Genomic DNA, 19,447 nt, shown 5'->3' on the forward strand with positions numbered 1-19,447 from the left:
GCTTGGCTTTCCAAGCTGGATGGGACTGTGGACAAATACATGTTCATAATCCACTTTGCTGTGCGCTCAGTGTGGACAGTGCACAGTGCTATAGGAATACATAGAAGGGGTGATTAACCCAGTTTCAGGGAGGCAGGAAAATTTATCCCGGGGGAAGTGATACCTTCAACTTAGGTTGAAACCTGAAGAGTGAACAGGAAGCCTGGCGAAGAGTGAGGGTGGTGTTTACGAGACCTGTGCTAAGGACGAGAGATACTCTTAGCGTGGATTGCTTGGAGAGACTCAGTACCGGATGGATGGATGAGGCCGTGCAGCAGGCCCTGTGAGAGAGGGCAGGCACATAGGAGCAGGGACAGGTGGGGCCGCAGCGGTAAATAGGGGTCCGATTGTGAGGAGCCTTTAAGGAATTGTTCCTTTACCTTAGGGAAGACCAAAGCATGTCTTAAGCCTGGGAGATTGATAACGGAGATAATACTGATTGCACTGTGGAGAAGTCTTTGGAGAGAGTTAAAAGTGGTAGGCAGGGACAGTAATTTGGAGGGTATTAGAACAGATGAGTTAAAAGGACTACGGCGGTGGTGTAGGGATTGAAGGAGCAGGTGGATTTGAGAGAGACGTAGGAGGTAGAGTTAAAGGACTGGGTGACGGAGGGCACGTGGAAGGGGAACGAACGAGGAGTTACGGGAGACGACGAGGTGTATGGCTTGGGGGTGGGGAGGGAATGAACGAGCAGTTTGTGGGGTATTGCCTGGAAGCATGAAGAGGCATGTCAGACTGGGACGTATGATTTACTGTCCAGTGGAACACGGCGTCAGGGTTTGGCCATGGTGTTCGAAGAGGAATGGAAGTGAAGATACGAAGTGGTCAGGGAACTGAGAGGCTTTATCCCAAAAAAGCGTAGGGACGGGCCTTGCTCTCGACTCATTCTTCTCTTGTCTTTGTGATCTGGATGCTTTTGAGGAGTACTTGTCATTATTTAGAATGTCTTCCAATTTGGGTTGCTTTGATGCTTTCTTATGATTAACTGAGATGTTGCATTTTTGCCCATAATACCACAGAAGTAACAGTAATCAGGAGGAACATTTCATATCGGGTTACATGATGTCACTGTCTGATTACTGGTGATGTTAATCTTGATCACTTAATTAAGGCGGCCTCCGCAGGTTTCTCCAGAGTAAAATCATAGTTTTTCTCTTTGAAAATGAGAAATATTTTTGGGGAGACACTGTAAATTTCCTGTTTCTCCTCAGACTTTCACCCACTCATTTTAGCATCCATCAGTGGAACTTACCTGTAGTAGTTACTACTGTAATATTTACCTTATGGTGATTTTATAGTTTTTCATTGTTGTCCCTTTCTCATTTAACAATTGAAATTCTTCTCTAATGAAGAGATGTCCCTTCTCATTTATTCAGTCACATATTTATGTTAGTATAGACTCAAAGATACATATTCCATTTTGTAGGTTCTAATCATTTATTGCTCAAATCGTCCTGCTTTGGCCGTTGAGAGCTCTTTCTAGCTGACGCCTGTGTCCTTTTCACATGTCTCCATCCTTTGAGAACTTTCTTACTTTTTGGTTCTATAAGGTACTGTAAGCTCATTTCGTATTTTATCTGTCCCAATCCTGGAAACATCCTTTTTCCCAAAGAGCATTGGCTCCTTTTATTGGAGGATGGCGTTTAGAAACCAAGATCTGGGTGCTTGTGGCCACTGGGGTGTCGTCGTTTCTAGCCCTTTTCAGCAGAGCTGAGGACTACATGTGTGTATGCTAACCCATACGTGCACATCTGCAGTCACCTCTGTAATGTGGCCTGTGTGTTCCTCAAAGTCACTGTGCTTTGTGAAGTCATGCAATAAATGCCACGGGGTTAGTGGGATCAATGGTGTTAGGGGAACAAACTCAAATCTTTGTTAATGACACAAAAAGAAGGTCTAGGAAATGTTAAAACAGCAGCATGGTCTTAGCCATGCTAAATGATGAAGTCGTACGTAAATACATAGCAGATATGGCACCTCCTATGAAGAAACCCGTGTTTGCTTATACGTGTGCTGGAAAGGTTGTGGCTTATGAGTTATTGTGAAGCGGTGGGTAGGGAATTATCTGAGATCAGATGAAGCAAAGAGCCAGATGTGGATGGATGTGGCTCGTAACACACGTGGGGGACTGTCGGAGCTCATTTTCATTTGAGTTCGTTCTTCCACAGGTGTCTCACAATTTAGTCTTCACTTTTGTAATAACTTAATTTCTTAAAATTAAAAAAAATTCAGCCAGCTTAAAAATTTTTTTTTGTATTTTGTCTATTTTTTTGTTTTTAGTTTTTGGCTTTATGATTCCAAGTGGTTTTCATATCTTCACGTGCCTGTTTGACTATATTTAAATCTGTTTGGAGTATTGGCTTACCATTTTTTTCTGCTTTCGAGGTGGTTTTTGGTAGAATTTTTTCTCAGTTGATATGTGTCAAATTCAGTTTCCTGTTCATATTTTATTGTAGTAAGTAAGGTATTATATAGAATTCCAAATTTAATGGTTCTACTTCTTTCAGTATAGAACTTTCCTGTTTCTTCAGTGGTTTTCGTCTGTTTGTTTTAATGGTTGGAGATGATTTTGAGACTTCCAATTTTATGATTCTTCTTGGTCTTATGAAACCTTCAGTTTCCCTCTTTTCCTTGACTACCCAATCGCCAGAGGACACTTTCCCTTCCTTTTGCCCGTTCTCTTTGCCAGAATTTACGTGTTGCGAAGTCATGCCCCTTACCTGGCAGCGAGCTCCTTCAGTGGTACCTGTTCCTTCGGATCGCCAGATCTTTGAACTTCCTTCCTAAGTATGGCCCACCCAGACACTTTCCAAGTATTTTCAGACTTAGAGTGGGTTTAATATTTTTGGCGGTCCTTGCAAATGACCCTTGGCTAGCCTCCTTGCCACTAGCCTCGTGGCTCAGTGGGGATGGAGGGACAGCTTGAGAAAGCACGTGCTGGGATTTGGTGATTTTTATGTTTTCACGCAATTATTTTGCAGGATCAGCAGTTTTTGTCTTTAGGCTATGCTGAAAGAGTGGTTTTGTGTAGAATTCCCTTTTTCTTTTTTCATTTGGTTTAGGGGAATATTTTAAGAGTTACATAGGTAGTACTTTACCACCATGGTTCACAGTGAAGTCTCTACCTGTGGGGGAGGGGAGCGGGAATCTATAGGCCTACGGTGTCAGTGCTGCAGAGCTTTTAGTTAAGAAAAGTCTTGGGCAGTCAACTTACACTGTGACTCCAGGAAGTATCTTGTATGAGAAATAAACTAATTAAATGTAAATATTCTGTCTTTATTCTAATAGCATGCAGATGTAACTTCTGGATTATTTCAGGAGTCTTGAGTGCTTTTTTTTTTTTTTGTGACAAGGCTATTCAAAGGTTTGTTTCTCTAATGTATATTGGAAATGCCTTGGTTTTATTATAACATGAATGAGTGATAGGCCTGTATTCAGCCATGGGCTTCTTTGGTACTTCTTTATTCTGTTGGCAATCCAGTATGTGAAGTTTTCGGAAAAGGTAAATTCTAAACTTGAGATTGATCTGATAGAGGTTAACGTCTTTGAAAATTAAACCACATGTACTTTTCATTCTTTTTTAACTCTTTTTGGGTTTCTCAGTTTTATGATCTCGACAATCATCCTTTGATCACAATACATGGTAGGTGTGGTGTTATTCCTTGACTCTGATTTCTTATTGTGTTTAATAAGGTGGCGCTAAATCTGCTTATTGTAGCTAAAGTTAATTAGTTCTGTCTTTTATGCTTTTTAACCTGAGAAATTTAACAAAGTTGGAATTATGTGTGGGAGTTCTTTATGGTTGGTTTCTAGAATTTGGTGGTTTAAAATATTTCTTTTAAGCATTTCTTTCCCTAGGATGAACAAGTTTTTTTTTTTTGGTCAGTGTTTTATGTTGTTGGAGTAGAAATTGACTTGTTTCATTAGTGATTTTGCATTTCTTTTTGTAAAAATAGTCAGAATTAAAAGGCATATTACCTTTAAACATCAGAAATCTTTCATAATATAAATTAAAGCCTTTTGCTGTTAATGATGTGTCCTTGGAATTTTCCACTTGGTTTTCAAATGGTATTTAACGGTGATCAGTAGCTGCCCACTGTCTGTCTTTGGAACCTCATTTATGAGCTTTCATTTCTTTTTTTCATATTTTCCGTAAGTCTTAATGACTTAAGGGACTCTTTATACACTTTCATTTCATCTCCCTCCCCTTTTACTTTAAACTAGTGAACACGGTAGCCCCAAAGCAATGTCCTTGGTGTGGCTCCCTCACCCCCTCTTTGAGCTCTTCCCCCCTATAGTCTTAGTGCTTTAACTATTGTTTCCATGTTGTTGATTGTGAAATACAAACACATAAGATATAGCTCTTTGCTTCTAGGAGGTAATGGCTTACAGGGAGTAAAACCATATCAATTACTGTGGTATATTAATTACCAAGTGATTTGTAAATCTTAGACATAATCAGTGGATTAGGGAGTTTAGGGAATGAAGAATTCAGAAGTGATCAGGGGATGCTTCGTGGAAGAATTGATATTTGAGCTGGATGTCGAGTTTTATTGTCAGAGGTGGAAAAGATATTCCATATAGAGAAAACAGTTTGAGCAAAAGAGCTAAAATAGGAAAGCAAGAGGTGTATTGGACGTAGTTTGGCTAGAATGGAGGGCTTTTTGGAAGTGGAAGATGGTACAGTGGGAAAGAGAGCGTGAGGCCAGATTGCGGAGCACCTCGAATGTTGAGCAGGTTGGACTTTGTTCTTCAGGTAAGGAAGAGCTGTTGAAAGTTTATTAAGCTTGGAGGTGACTAGGACCATCTTTAATATGTTCATACAGATAATGAAGATGATGTGTATATCCCTTTTTACTAATAAAGAAAGCTCGGTTCCTCAAATAATAATGCTCAGCATCACTTTTCAAAAAACGGTACCAGGTTCATTCTTCGTTTGATGGGAATTGGGAATACATACCTTTCAAGTAGAAGACACATGTAAAGATAGATTATCCTTTTCTCAGTCTCTACATTCCACTTCTTGACCTCCTTTCCTGGGTCAAGTACTGTGCTCTCAATAAAGAACTTAGTCCTTCTAATTAGTTTTTCTTTTTTTTTAAATCTTATAGTACTTTGTATCTGTCTTACCATACAGAGCATGTTTGACCCGATACTAAAGGCAATCGATGTATGCACACTGCATTGATGGTTTTATTGCTTACTTTTTCTTGCACCTTTTTCATGTAGATTCTCAGTAAATAGATAGCAAATGAATCTGATAAATTGCTGTCTTTCAAATAACCCTAGATTTTGTACTTTGCAAAATTTGAACTGAACTCAAGTTTTGGTGTGATAACTGTCATCTCTACCCCTGCTAGTCTAGATGTATAGTTCTCAACTTTTTTTCTGTTACATGTGACGGATGAAATTTTGACACATGCACTTCCACGGATCTATTTAGCGGAGAAGTAAAGTGTTACAGTAATTTGTAATTGCCACAACTATCCTAGCATGCCTTCGTTGTGGATGTCACAGGCAGTAGATAGTGTTCCTGTGGCAGTGCCTAGGGCAGTAGCTATAACTCTCCCACTTAAGAAGGCTTATCAGAATGTAAGCAAGGGTGATGCTGTGAGGGTAATCTGAAACCCCTTTCTCTATTTTAAAGCTGAAACCTGCACTTTAGAAGTATGAAATTACTTGCAGGAGGAATCTCAAGTTATGTTATCTTTCAAGATACCTTTCAGACCTTTTGGATTTGTTCCTTTCTATCACTTAGGGTGTTTTTGTTGTTCTTTGTTTTAAATAGGTAGAACCACATTTTAACGTGGGTTAGACTAGTCTGGATTTTACTCCTGGATTTCCATTTCAGTTCTTTAGAGTTTGTGTCCCTAAAAAGACTCCTTTAGCCTCTTCCATTTCAGAACTTTAGGAAGTTGCAGAATATCATGACGACATTGCCCCAACTTATTCTAGATACTGGCCGGCATCCTTATTAATAGTGACATCTGTTTGACAGACTTTGCCAGTTTATCAGTCAGACTCTTTAACCAAAGTGATGCATATTTGGCCATTATGTTAAGTGCATAGAGTCAAATTTAAAATGTGTGCATTTTTAAGCTTTTTGACTTGCGTGTGGACAAAATTTGCTTGTTGTTAGAGTTTGGGTGGTTGAGGACTATAAAAACGATAGGTTCCAGGAACTGTATGCCTGAAAAGGAGGACCGAGAGTGTTAGCTCTGGTCAGGTCGAGGGGCGGAACAAATGGAACCTCAGCATTTGAGAAGGCGCATCCTTCACCTGAGGAATGACAGCAACGTCAGAACGTGTAATAAGTCTTAAATACTAGTGCGAAAACTGTCACTGTGGTTGCCGATTATGGATCGGGAGGATAATAAATTATTAGGTACTAGTAATTTACCTAAAATGCCTAAATGCCTGTGTCATAACCACAGAGACATGTATCTCTGTGGGAAGGTGTTAGGTACCATACGAAGAGAGGTTATAGAAAAGGAAATCTGAAGATACTCTAAATTTTTTTTAAGAACAGAAGCTAGAAATGAACACACAACTTCCACACAAAAGCTTGTGTACCAGTGTTCATAGCACCATTATTCTCAAAAGGCAAAAAGTGGAAATAATCCAGATGTCTATCAACTGATGAATGAGTAAAGAAAATGTGATATTTTCATATAATGGAATATTATTTGGCAATAAAAAGGAATGAGGTACAGATACATGCTACAACATGGATAGGTCTTGAATACATTGTTAAGCATCATAAGCCAGTCACAAAACACAGGACATTATATGGTTCAATTTATATGAAATGTCCAGAGTAGGCAAATCTAGAGAGTCAAAAATTACATGCCTACTGCGTAGGGCTGGGCGTGAGGTGGGGATGGGGTTCGACGGTGACTGCTGGTGGTTACGAGGTTGCTTTTACAGGTGATGAAAATGTTCTGGAAGGACAGTGCTTATGGTTGCAGCTCCCTGTGACTGTAAAAAACATTCAAGTGTGTGCTTCAAACGGATTAATTGAATGGTATGTGAATTATATCTCATAAAGAAAGCTGTTTTCTCTTTTAAAAAAGGAACAGAAGTGTGAAGAGGTATTTTGGGCCTCGCGGGTACTTTGGGAGATAGAGATGGAGGTGGAAGGGCATGGTGGAAAGTAGGCCTCTCCTGGCGTTAGAATACCATCACTTTATGAAACAAATGCTGCCTTCTCTGTTTACTCGCAAAGAAGGTGATAGGTTTTGTTTCCAACTTTACTGAGGCTGGAATTGGGCGTTATTCCAGTTGACAGCATAGCCTCGCCTTTCTCGTATTGCATTTTTTTTTTTTTTGTCATATTAAACTTCAGTGCTTTTCTGTGTTCAGGGTAGTGCATACTTGTGTTCTGCCCATCTGTCCAGCCTGTACCCTGCTTTGCTTTTTTTGTTCATTCCTACTTAAGTTTGTGTCATCTTTCTTACTTCCTGTAATTGGAACGGTCCTTGTGTGTTTAAAATCACTTTCTTCCTTAAACGCTTACTTCTGTGGGCTTTGACTGACTTAAAGATAATGTTTCGTGTGACTTACTATCTATGTGTTTATAAGTTTGTCCTTTTAATGCCTTAGTATTTTTTTTCCCAATTGTCAGAAATTAAATGATTCCAAATACATTCTAAAACTTCTAATTTGGCATTTGCTGTAACGTTTGCCTTTCTGATGTCACAAAGTGATGAATTTTTAATGGGAATGTTAACTACTTGATTCCCAGTGACATTATGCATCAGTTCATTTGCCCCTTTTCTGGGTTATTTCTTTACACAGGTATCGTTTTCTCTATAAGTAGTTATAATGAGACAACCTCAGTTACTAGCTAGCACTTGTTGAGCTCCAAGTGTATGCCAGATACAATATGCTTATTATATTCACATTATCTGCTTATTTAACTCAACTAAATTTACGAAGTTTATGAATTAGTGCTATGCTATTATAGATGAAGAAACTGAGATGTAAAAGATGATGTTGATTGTTCTTGGTCTTAATTTTGTTAAGTCAGAAAAATCTTTTAATTTTGTAGATGTAGCTTTCCAGTATCAAGGACTGGCTTTCACAACATGTGAATTGTGGATCTTTGTATGTTCTTTGGTGGTGGCCCAGAAATTTGCAAATCTATTCCTAAATGGAATAATACAATATGTACTCTCTAGTTTGGCTTTTTTCCCTCACCAGAATGTTTTGCGCTACATCCATGTTTGTGTGTATTGGGAGTTTGTTCCATTTTACTGTTGCCTAGTGTTTCATTATATGTTTATACCACAACTTTTTCATTCACTTCTTATGGATATTTTGGTCGTTTCCAGTTAGAAGCTATTATGAATAAAGCCTCTCTGTACATTTGACCGCAGCCTGTGTGGATATACACATTCATTTTTCTTGGGTAAATATCAAGGAACGGGATTCCTGAATCATATATGTTTTACCGTATAAGAAATTGTGAAACTTTTTCAAAGTGGTTGTGTAACTTTACAGTTCCGCCAGCAAAGAAAGTTGCAGTTTCTCCGTTTCTTCATCAGTACTTTGTGTTGTCAGCCTTTTTAAGTTTAGCCACTTTAGTGAGTATGCAGTCGTCCCCTCCTTATCCACAGGGGATACGTTCCAAGACCCCCAGTGGGTGCCTGATGCGGACAGTACCAAATCCTATTGTACTGTGTTTTTTCTTGTCTATACATACCTATGGTAAAGTTTAATTTATAAATTAGGCACAGTAAGATTAACATCAACTAATAATAACAACAAAGAACAATTATAACAACACACTGTGATAAAAGTTAAGTGACTGTGGTTGCTGTCTCTCAAAATACTTTATTGTACTGTCCCCGCCTCTTAAGCTCTTTCTGGCTTCTCTTTGGCATGTTCGAATTGGCAGCATCATTAGTCTTGTGCTTTGGGGGCATTAATAAGTAAATTAAGGGTCACTTGAACACAGGCCCTGTGCTACCATGAAGGTGGGTCAGATAACCTAGAAGGCAACGAAGCGGCTGATGATGGGGAGCGTGCCCAGCCTGGGTGCGCTGGGCAAAGGGGCGGTGCGCTCCTCCGCAGTGCGAGACTTCATCACACTGCTCAGAGTGGCCTCTAGCTTAAAACTGGTGAATTTTGAATAAACAGTGGAATTTTCCATTTAATATTTTCAGACCACGGTCGACTATGGGTAACTGAAACCGCAGATAAGGAGGGACCTCATTATAGTTTTAATATTCATTTCTTTGTTGAGTATTGGTGAAATGTCTTTTCAAATCTTTTGCCCAATTTTGATTGGGTGGTTTGCTTTCCTATTACTGAACTGTAAGAAATCTTTATTCTGGATAGAGTTCTTTTTTATTATCACCATTATATTTTGTAGGTTTTCTACCATATGTGGCTTGATTATTACCTTCTGAATGGTGTCTTTCAAACAGCAGGTTTTAATAAAGTGCTGATTGTCATGTTTTTTTTTTTTTTGTTTGTTTGTTTATAATACCTTCTTTTAATGGCCTTTCTGATAAATCTTTGTTTTACATAAGGCAGTGGACTTTTCTTTTGTCCTGTGTTTACTTTTGGAAGTTTTACAGTTTAGTTTTTTCATGCAGGTCTATATACATATTGAGTTAATTTTGTGAATGAAATGAGGTAGTATTAACAGTCACCTAGTGCCATTTGTTGATAGGCTTTCCTTTTTCCACTGAATTATCTTGGTGCCTTTGTTGAATGTTGAATGACCGTGTGCGGATTTATTTCTGGATTTTCTATTCTTTTCTATTGATTTATATGTTGTTTTAAACAGCACACTGTATCTGCCGATCATTTTTTCTTTAAAAAATTGTTTTAGCAGTAATACATTTTGAATGACCTTTGTTAATTTCTGCAAGACTGCTTTAGTTTTTGCTTTAAGTGAAAAGGAGACTACAGTACAATATGATATTTTTGACTAGGATATTCTCGAATCTGTAGATTAATTTGAGGAGAATCAGTGTTACAATATTAAGCGTTTAGATCCATGAACATGATATATTTATTTATTTAGGTCTCCCTTAATATCTGTCAGCAGGGTTTTATAGTATTAAGGGTAACAGTCTTACACATACACTTAAATTTATCTTTAAATATTTCATGTTTTTGATGCTAGTGAACACCCCTGCGGGCCCCACTGCCCAGGTGCAGTCACTTTGCTGTAGAGCGCTGGGATTTCCTTGCATGGTGCCCGCGTGTGAGTGGAGGCCGTTTGCTGCCGCAGCCCGGTTCCTTTCCGCGCTCCTGCACGGTTCTCCTTGTTAGCAGCTCCAGCACAGAGTGGAGAGGACGGGGCTGGGCGTCCTTGATTTCTTTCCACAGGGGAAAATGTCAGTCTTTTATATTGCTAGCTGTCGGTTTCTGTAGCTGCCTTTCATTAGGTTGCAGAAGTTCTCTTCAGTCCTGGTTTGCCGAGAGGTCCCACCCCCTGCCACGAATGGGTTTTATCATGAATAGATGCTTTCTCTACATCTGTTGAAATTAATCATGTTTTTTTTCTTCTTATAGTATGTTAAAGTCATGCATTACATTGACTTTTTGAATACTAAACCAACCTTGCATTCCTGAGACAAACCCGACTTATCCTCATATTTTCCTTTTTACATAGAGCTGGATTTGACCTGCTAATATTTTATTAATGGTGTTTGCTTCTAAATATACAAGTGATATTGGTATGTAGTTTATTTCTTGTGGTCTCTTTGTCTTGTTTTGGTATGCAGTAACAGTAACAGTTTTATGGGTTATGTTGACTTCTTTAACTATGTTGGGAAGTGTTCTATTTTCTGTGAGAGTTTGTATAAGGCCAACTTGGCATCTTCTTTAGATGTTTGAAGAACTCACTAGGGAAGCCACTGAATCTGGAGTTTGTGAAAGCTTTTTGATTTTGAATTCAATTTCTTTTATTAGATAGAGGCTTATTTAGACTTTCCTTTTATGTCAGTTTTTATAATCTGCATGTTTCAGGGAATTTTTTCCTATTTTATTTAAATTGTCAAATTTATTGGCTAAAGTTGCAGTCAATATTACCTCATATGCTTTTAAATGTTTGACATACCCGTAGTAGTGTCTTCTCTTTCAATTCTGATGTTGGTGATTTGTGTCTTCTCTTTTTTCTTGACCAATCTAGCTAGAGGGTATGTTGAAAAACAAGCTTTTTGTTTTCATTAATTTTATCGGTTTACCTCTGATCTATTTCAACAATTTCTACTTTTATCATTTCCTTAACCTCTAGTTTTTGCTTACTGTGGGGTTTCCCCCCAGCTTCTTAAGGTGGAAGGTAATTTAGAAAAGTAATGTTAAACCTTTATTCTTTTCCCACGTAAGCACTTAAAAATTGTAAATTTCTAAGTATTCTTAGTTACCATTTCACATTATTAGATAATGTGTTTTTGTTATTCAGTTCACAGTATTTTAAAACTTTCCTCATGAATTCTTTGACCTATGAGTTATTTGGAAATGTGTGAATTTCCAAATACTTGGAAAAATTTCCAAGATCTTTCAAATTTGATCTCTAATTCTTTAATCAGAAAACACTTTTTCTGTGGTTTAAGTTCTTTTTTTCTATTTGTCCTGTTTTATGGTTCAGCATGTATTCTCTTGTTTACTGTACTGAGACATGTACACTCAAATGTTCGTTCTTATGTGGTGGTTATAGTGTTCAGTTAGGTCAAGCTAGTTAATAGCGTTATTTGGGTCTCCTGTATCTTTACTGATTTTCTACCTACTTGTTTTGCTGGTGGTTGTAAGAGAGAGTATTGAAATCTTCATCTATAATTGTAGATGTGTCTCTTTCTCCTTTTAGTTTTGTCAGTATATGCTTCACGTATTTTAAAACTGTAACTGCATAAACATTTAGGATTATTTTGTATATCTGACGAACTGACACTAAATAGTATGACATCTGTCCCTTTTTATTTATACTTGTTAATATTCCTTCTCCTGCAGTCTACTCTGTCTAATACAGGCACTCCAGCTTCCTTAAGAGTGACGTTTGTATGGTGTATCTTTTTTTTTTTTTTTTTTATCTTTAAAAATCATTTATTCATTTCTGATCACAAGGTACAGGGACGCAAGGGCAATGCCCGTGCCGCCTTGGCCGTGTGTCCCAGGATGTGCATCTCTTCATACCCTTGTAGGCACCAGGCTCGTTCTGCCCCCGCGCGTCCCTCACATCCTAACAGCTGCAGGGTACAGAATAGTATCTGACCGTGTGGCGAGTTTAAACTTGAGTTTTTCAGCCTACTTGCAAATGCTGAAACTGATCTGGCGGTTCCAGCTGTCCATTTCCTAAAACTTTCATGAACGGGTCACAGGCAAATCACTCCTGCACAGCTTTTAGAGCCGTTACAACTTTTCAAGAGGCCTTTCGTAAACGGTAGTGACGAAGGCCCCTTCTGAGTTCCTAGCTTTCCAAGGCCCAGGCTGCCTGTGGACCCTGGGAGGCAGCCTAAGGGGGCTCCCCCCCGTCCAAGGGCGGCCGTGGAGGAAGGCCAGGCCAGGCCAGGCCGGAGGAATGGCAGTCCGCTTTCTTGGGCTCAGACCAGGAGTCCGCGGGTCTTGAGAACCTCTGTGTACCTGTCGGTTCTCCGCGTTCTCTCCAGCCCGCGTCCATGGCCTCTGGGCCGTTTCATTACGGTGATGGATCTTGGCCTTCGCCGTCCTCTCCATCTTGCTGTGTGTTTCAGTTGTTCCACCTGTTTTGTTTCCTTTTCCTACTTTTTTTTGGATTGCATATTTTTTAGCATTCCACTTTAGGTTTCTTGGCTCGTTAGTTTTCTTTTTCTTTCTTTTTCTTTTTAGTAGTTGCTCTCGGGTTTTACAGCATGCATTTGAATTGATCACAATCTTACTTTCATTACTTTATGAATAATGTAAGATTCTTACTACATCGTACTTCCAATATCTCACCCCCCTCTTCCGTGCTATTTTTGTCATTCATTTTATTTACATGTTAAAATTAGTATACATTATTTCTCCTTGTGTTTTACATAATCAAATATCTTTTTAAAAATCAAAATGGCAAATTCACATATTTACCATTTCTGTTGCTCTTCCTTGTGTAGAATTAGGCTTCTATTTGCTGTTTCTTTTTAAATTAATAGACATTTGTTAGAACAGTTTTAGGTTCACCAATGTGAATATCTTGCCTTGGCGGTACTCTTGTTAAAATGGATGAACCAGTATCGCCACCTTAATTTAACTGTCTGTAATTTACATCAGGATTCGCTCTCTGATCCAGCTCTGCTATCCTTTTCCTGAAGAACTTTTCAGTGTTCCCTGTAGCGCAGGTCTGCTGGTAAGAGTCTCCGTTTTTGTTAGTATGCTTTATTTCTCACTCATTCATCTGTGAAGGATATTTTCGCTTTATGTAGATTTTAGTTTACAGGTTCTTTATTTTTTCTAGCCCTTTAAAGAGGTTTCTTTGTTTGAAACTTGTTTGCATTATTTTTGACAAGGAGTCTGGTAATTTTTGTCTCTGTTCTTCTATATGTAGGGGCTCCCCCACCTCCCACTAGGTCTGTTCTTAAGACTTTTTTCTGTATTACTAGATTTCAGCAGTTTGATTATTATATGCCTTGGTGTGATTTCTTTGTGCTTAACTTGTTTTTGTTCATTGAGTTTCTTGAATATGATTCAAGACAGAGCAAATTTCCCCAAGTGGGGTAACTCAGGCCCAGCAGAGAAAGGGTTCTTGGTGGAGAAAATTCAAACACACAGAAAAGTTAAAATCACAAGGGAAGTTTTGTTAGAGAAGAGGAAAAACAAAGCAAAGAGAAAGCAAAGACAAAAAAGCCTAGATGAAGAAATACAGCCCCGAGTGTCAGGGAATCCAGTTTATTTAACATTCTTCAGTTCCTGTGAGGTACAGGTTAAAGACTCTGTTTACCCAGTTTCCTTTGCTGCGAGGTACAATGAGGAAGGATGAGAGTATGTAGCGTGAACGGCCTGCTGACAATTCCCAGCCTGTAATCCATAGGTTCCCTGCGGTTTTAGCCTTAGGGAATGAATAATTTTATTTCGTGTGGGGCGCCTTTTAAAGGCTCTGTTTTCCTGTTTCTCCTCCCCAGTGTGGGGAAATGGGTCGTTAGCAAGCCCAGCAGAAATCTCCTTTGCTCTGCAGGTTTCTTTGTGGTCTGGCTGAGGGCTGATCAGCATATTGCAGTCTCTGAATGTAGCTTGATTGAACATCTTAGTTCTCTCCTTCTTCCTTATTTTAAATATATGGGTTCATCTTCCCTCAAATTTGAAAATTCTTTGGCCCTTATTTTTTCAGATATTCCTTCTGTCTTCCCATCCTTCTGAGTCTCCAGTTAAACTGTTTTTAGGTGCTCTGATTGTTTCTTTTTTGCTTTCTATTTTTACATCAATTTAGAAATCTATTTTTCTTGCATTATTTATTTAATCTGTTGCTAAGTCTATCCCGTTAATTTTTTGAGATACTACTGTTTTCATTTTTAGAAATCCGTTTGATTCTTTTACAAAGTAATTGTCTTTTTCCTGCTTTTCTTTAAATCCTTTAATGTACTTACAATATTTTAAAGTTTGTGTTTAAAGGTATCATCTCTCTTGTTTCTGGGTCTCTTTCTTTTGTCAGATTTTTTCCCTGGTGCGGCTCACGCATATTTTCATTTTCTTATGTTGAGAATATTTCTGTTGACTCGTAGACATTCATAACACCATTGTCTGGACTTCGTTGTTTCTCACGAGAGACTTACATTTTGTTTTGGCAGGTCCGGTACAGCCTTGCTCTAGAACTAGCTTAGCGCTGCTCCTTCTGCTCTAGTTTCCACAGACCACCCCAGGCTTCTGTGAGACCTCCTCCACTCTGGTCAGAACCTGAACATCGCCACCCCGCCCCTCCCCCGTCTCATGTAAATCTCTGGGAGCTTTTGAGCCTACTGCTTCCTGATTATTGTTTTTTGCCAGCCTTGTAGAATTGCACTTTATTTGTGCACAGTTTTATAGCCAGTGAAAAACTTCGTTGTCAAGTGTGTTAGCCAGCCACATGTGGCTATTGAGAGCTGAATTGTGGCTACTTTGAATTTAAATTTGCTATAAGTATAAAACATTCTGAATTTCAGGAATTTATTATGGAAAACAGAATGTAAAATACCTTTTTAAAAATGTCATTTATATCCTGAAATAATATTTTGAGAATATTAGGTTAAATGAATAATTTTTGAAATGTTAAAATTAGTTTCACCTGCTTCAGTTTACTTTAAAATGTGGTTAGTAGAAAATTTCAAATTACATCTCAGGCTAACATGATGCTTCTTGGGGCCAGAGGTGCTCTGGAAAGCTGCAGATTTCAGGGACACTTCCTCTTGGTGAGCTCCGCCCTCTCTGCCACTCTGCCCGTAAGCTGGCTGCCCCAGCCTCCCAGATCCTGTCCTGTCTCTTCTGCTCACTGAGTCCACCGTGCTCTGTGTGGCTTTTCATTCCTGCACTGCCCTCCCGACTTGTGTCTAGTAGGCATTTGTAGGGGACACTAGCCCTTTGCCAGGTATCACAGTGATGAGCTGCTTGTTGTCCAGTGTTTTAACATTACGTTTCATATATCTGATCGGTTTTCTAGTTGAGTTCAGTGGGGAGCATGTCCGACACCGGTCACTACCTCTAGCTGGCAGCAGAAATCTTAGGCATGAGTAGTTTGAGGCCCTGGTCTGAGAGCTGATCCTCGTTTGAATTAAAAACACCATTGCCACTAAACCTAAGTTTTGATTACAAACTGAAATTCATACTTGAGCAAATACGCACCCTTTATTGTGTTTATAGGCTGTGCTTTTTTTTTTTTTTTCTGCCAGTTTCATCTTTGACTTAATCTGCATTGGTTTTAAAGCTGTTTGTTTTCATATAGAAACCTTTTCTTTGATACACTGCATTATGCTCAGATCGGAGGTGTCTCATGAAATTTTGATGGATTTCCAAACATAAGTTAGTAATTTCCTTCATAAATGTATTGAGTTTGTTTTAAAATCAAGATTCAAGGAAATGCTTAGGATTTTAGGCCCTTAAGTTTTGGAACTTAGGACTCTTAATACCATGTCAGCAGCACTTTGTTCTCATTTGTGCTTTCTAGCTTTTTGACATTCACTGATCAGGCACTCAAACAGGAAGTCAATATAGCAAGAGATACTCGTTAAGGAGCAGGTTATGTTGGGTCATTCAGATCTTCAGTCATCATCAATAATTGTACTGGGTGTTTTCTGTTTGCTTGAAACAGCAGAATTGAGACATTTGACAAGAGTTTGAACCTTTTCATTTAATCTTTGTTAATATGGGAAATGGAAGTTGACAGTAAATTGTGCCGCAGTGTAAAATTTGGTATTCAGCATTTAACCATGATTGTGATGATGCCTTCCAAGGTCTCAGTTGTTTCAAAGCTCTTTCTATAAAGGGTTTTCTTTCTTTTTTTTTTAAGCATGCGATTTCTGTGATATCGTGTACTTTTTAGTTCTAGAAAAACATTAATTGAACCTGCGGTTAGGTATAGCTGTTAAAGCATGTCTGGTTTCTGATCCTGGCTTCACCACTTCACCAGCCGAGCTGCGTAACCTTGGCGAGTTGCTTCTCAGTGTTTCAGTTTCCGCTCGAGGATAATAGGTTATTGTTGGCTCCATGTCAGTTAATACATGTAAAGCAATTAGGGTACCGATTAGCAGATGATAAATACTCCAACGTTACTGCTGCTGTTGCAGTAACACCACCTGCAAGTCCTCGTGATTTCATTACGCTGTCCCTGGATACCTTTTCTCAAATTTTAATCCCGTCCTTATGATAGCACTTCCTCCCCTGCTTAATGTTTTTCTCGTTAAGGACTTTTTGCTGACCTGCCACATGTCTTACGTGTTCCTTATTCACGGTGTATTTATTGTAGGCCTCCCCTACTAGATGTAAGGTTCACGAGGTCCAGGGTAGAGATAGGGATTTATCCCTAAGCGCCTAGAAAAGTGTCTCAATATTTGGCATGCTCAGTAAGTCTTTTCCGAATGGGTTGTGTTGACTACCTATTGGGGATAAAAAATGAACAAAGTAAAAAGTTCCTTCTCTTAAAAAAGCATATAATGTATTAGAAGAGACTCATACTTAAAAAACTAAACTAATTTTGCCCCTGGGAGTGATGGTAAAGGTTTCCTGAAGATGTCCTCACAGAAGATGTCATTGAATTGGACGTTTGACCCAGGTTAGCAACAAGTGGGAAGGTTGTTTCCAGCCAGAGAGCTCTACAGTTTGGGCCATGGCTTGTAGCCAGGGTAATAGCGTAGGTTAATTAGAGGTAGAGGGAGCTGGGGGGTTGGTTGGACCAGGTTTGGGAGGGATAGCAATTAGTAGAGGTACAGGCTGTCTCACAGTGGAATTCGGAGGTTCAGTATATAAAATTTAATTATAGATAGTTGCAACACTAGCATTTTAGTTTTGGCTTTATTTTTTGAAGGTCAGAGGGAGTTTCATTGTAGATTACTATAAAAACTCGACTTTTAGAGTATCGCATTTTAGAAACTCCTTGAAAACTATGTACAAAACACAGGTATCAGTAACAGTTCATATACAGAACTGAATGAATTTTGATGTGAGAATATACACCACAATGTATAGGTATCAAATTTGTGTTTAATCAGTTATTTACCATGAATCGGTTTGCTGAAGTCTCATTCCTGTTTTGACACTGACACAAAGCTGTTAAAATATGTATAAAAATCATTAGTTTTGTTTAGATCCAGGACCTGCGAAAAGTAGTTTCACTTTGAATTTTTGGATTCTGAAAGTTGGTAATAAAATTATACTTGGGGAGTTTTTTCTCTTGTCTGCATTTTAGTACAATTAGAATAAAAGCTGAAATTAACTTTTTGAAACAAGCTCTTTTTAACCTTGCAAAAAGAGGCTGTGAATTATGTTTTAAAGTTGGCGCTTTTAATCATTTAATATAAAAGGAATGTTTGGCAGTTTGTGGTCCTTGCCCCTCCCAGAGGAGGTGTTCATTTCAAATAGAAACAAAATGACAGTATCACAATTATATTGTTGAATTAGATTCAAAAGACTCCTGGAGAAATTATCATTTTCATTTAATAAAGATTCATGTACTTGACGATTGCCAGAATCATCCAGTCATGCAATTCTAGATTATTGGATTAGCATCATAATTGATCCTGACTAATCCCAGTGTGAAGAAGGTCAGTAGCAAAGCGAAACTGTAGCAGGACTGGATTATTCTTGATGCACTAACCCATTGGTTAGTATTCACCAGTGTTTCTTTATTAATGTGAATTATCGACATTGATCAGTTTTATGCTTATTTTTGGCATTTTATGATCATAATTTTCATATCATTGTTAGTGAAACCTGCAAGTATAGACATTGTATTTGAACATAAACATGTTTTATGGCAGTACAAATCACCGACCTTTTGACATTTTTTCCTAAATGAGAACATATTACAATGAACATTTTCAACTATTTTATCAAAACATAAATTCAATAGGCTGTGTATACCAGGTAAATAACAAGCATTATCTTGTGATATAGATGATAGGAAAATAGAACCTAGGAAACCAATTTGTCAATCTTGGCGTGCATAGAATATTACTGAATATTTCAGTAATACTACCTGAAAACATGCATTAGTCACATTAGAAATGCTCAGTTGGCTGACTTTGTTTTTATTAGCCAAATAAAACAACTGACTTAAATTTTATTTTTCTGTTTGGCAAGTATTTGTGGATCTGTGTGCCAGGCATAGTGCTATTGTTGGAATTTGTAATGTATATTTAATTCTATTTTAATTAGAGTTAAGAACAATTACTAACCCATTTCATGTTTTTTTCTTTATTAAGGAATTGCGTTTTGTGAAAAAGGAACAAAGAAGACTTTTCTGCGAGGATCATATCTAAGTGCACTTTTTGTTGATGCATCATTTCTAGTAAGACACTTTCTTTTTCTGTGATATGAAGTAAATATAATGGAAATGTTTTGTAAATCTGATCCTTGTGAATTTGGCAGTTGTTATTTTGGCATTTATTTTGGAGATTAATGAAGTAAGGAAACTTGTAAAATGTAGTTGAAGTGTATAACATACAGTGACAGTTTCTCGTTTATTTTATCTGACACTGCTGAGATAATCTCGGATTTTTTTCATCTTTCCCACTTCCATGTCAGTTTCCCTTTTTCTTTCTTTTTTTTTTTTTAAAGGAAAAGATCTAAAGTAGGTAGTCCATATTTATGTGACAATATTAGGCGGAAGGAAGGGTTTGAGGAGATGAGATACGTAAGCTGAGGAAAGAGTTTTCAAATGAAAAACAAAGGGGACGAATCTACCCATAGTTTTTGAAAAGTGGGGAGGGTCAAAGAAAAAAATTAGGCAAATTTAAGAGATCCTTTGAAAAATGTG

The 19,447-nt window shown here is 38.1% G+C and overlaps 1 protein-coding gene across 10 annotated transcripts in view; it reads left to right on the plus strand.

Moving 5' to 3' along the window:
• The window catches only part of MEF2A (myocyte enhancer factor 2A), a 102,936-nt gene that overhangs the window by 9,379 nt on the left and 74,110 nt on the right, over positions 1–19,447 (plus strand). For 8 of the 10 annotated variants that reach the window (XM_036232024.1, XM_016154936.2, XM_016154932.2 and 5 more), the window contains one exon: positions 18,894–18,979. The exons of the other annotated variants lie outside the window; for them this stretch is intronic. The gene's annotated coding sequence lies outside the window, so the exon portion shown is untranslated. The remainder of the gene's footprint in view (positions 1–18,893; positions 18,980–19,447) is intronic. 10 annotated transcript variants of the gene reach the window in all.

The sequence above is a fragment of the Rousettus aegyptiacus genome, unplaced genomic scaffold (genome assembly GCF_014176215.1).
Source record: "Rousettus aegyptiacus isolate mRouAeg1 unplaced genomic scaffold, mRouAeg1.p scaffold_m13_p_14, whole genome shotgun sequence".
Taxonomy (NCBI): Eukaryota; Metazoa; Chordata; class Mammalia; order Chiroptera; family Pteropodidae; genus Rousettus; species Rousettus aegyptiacus.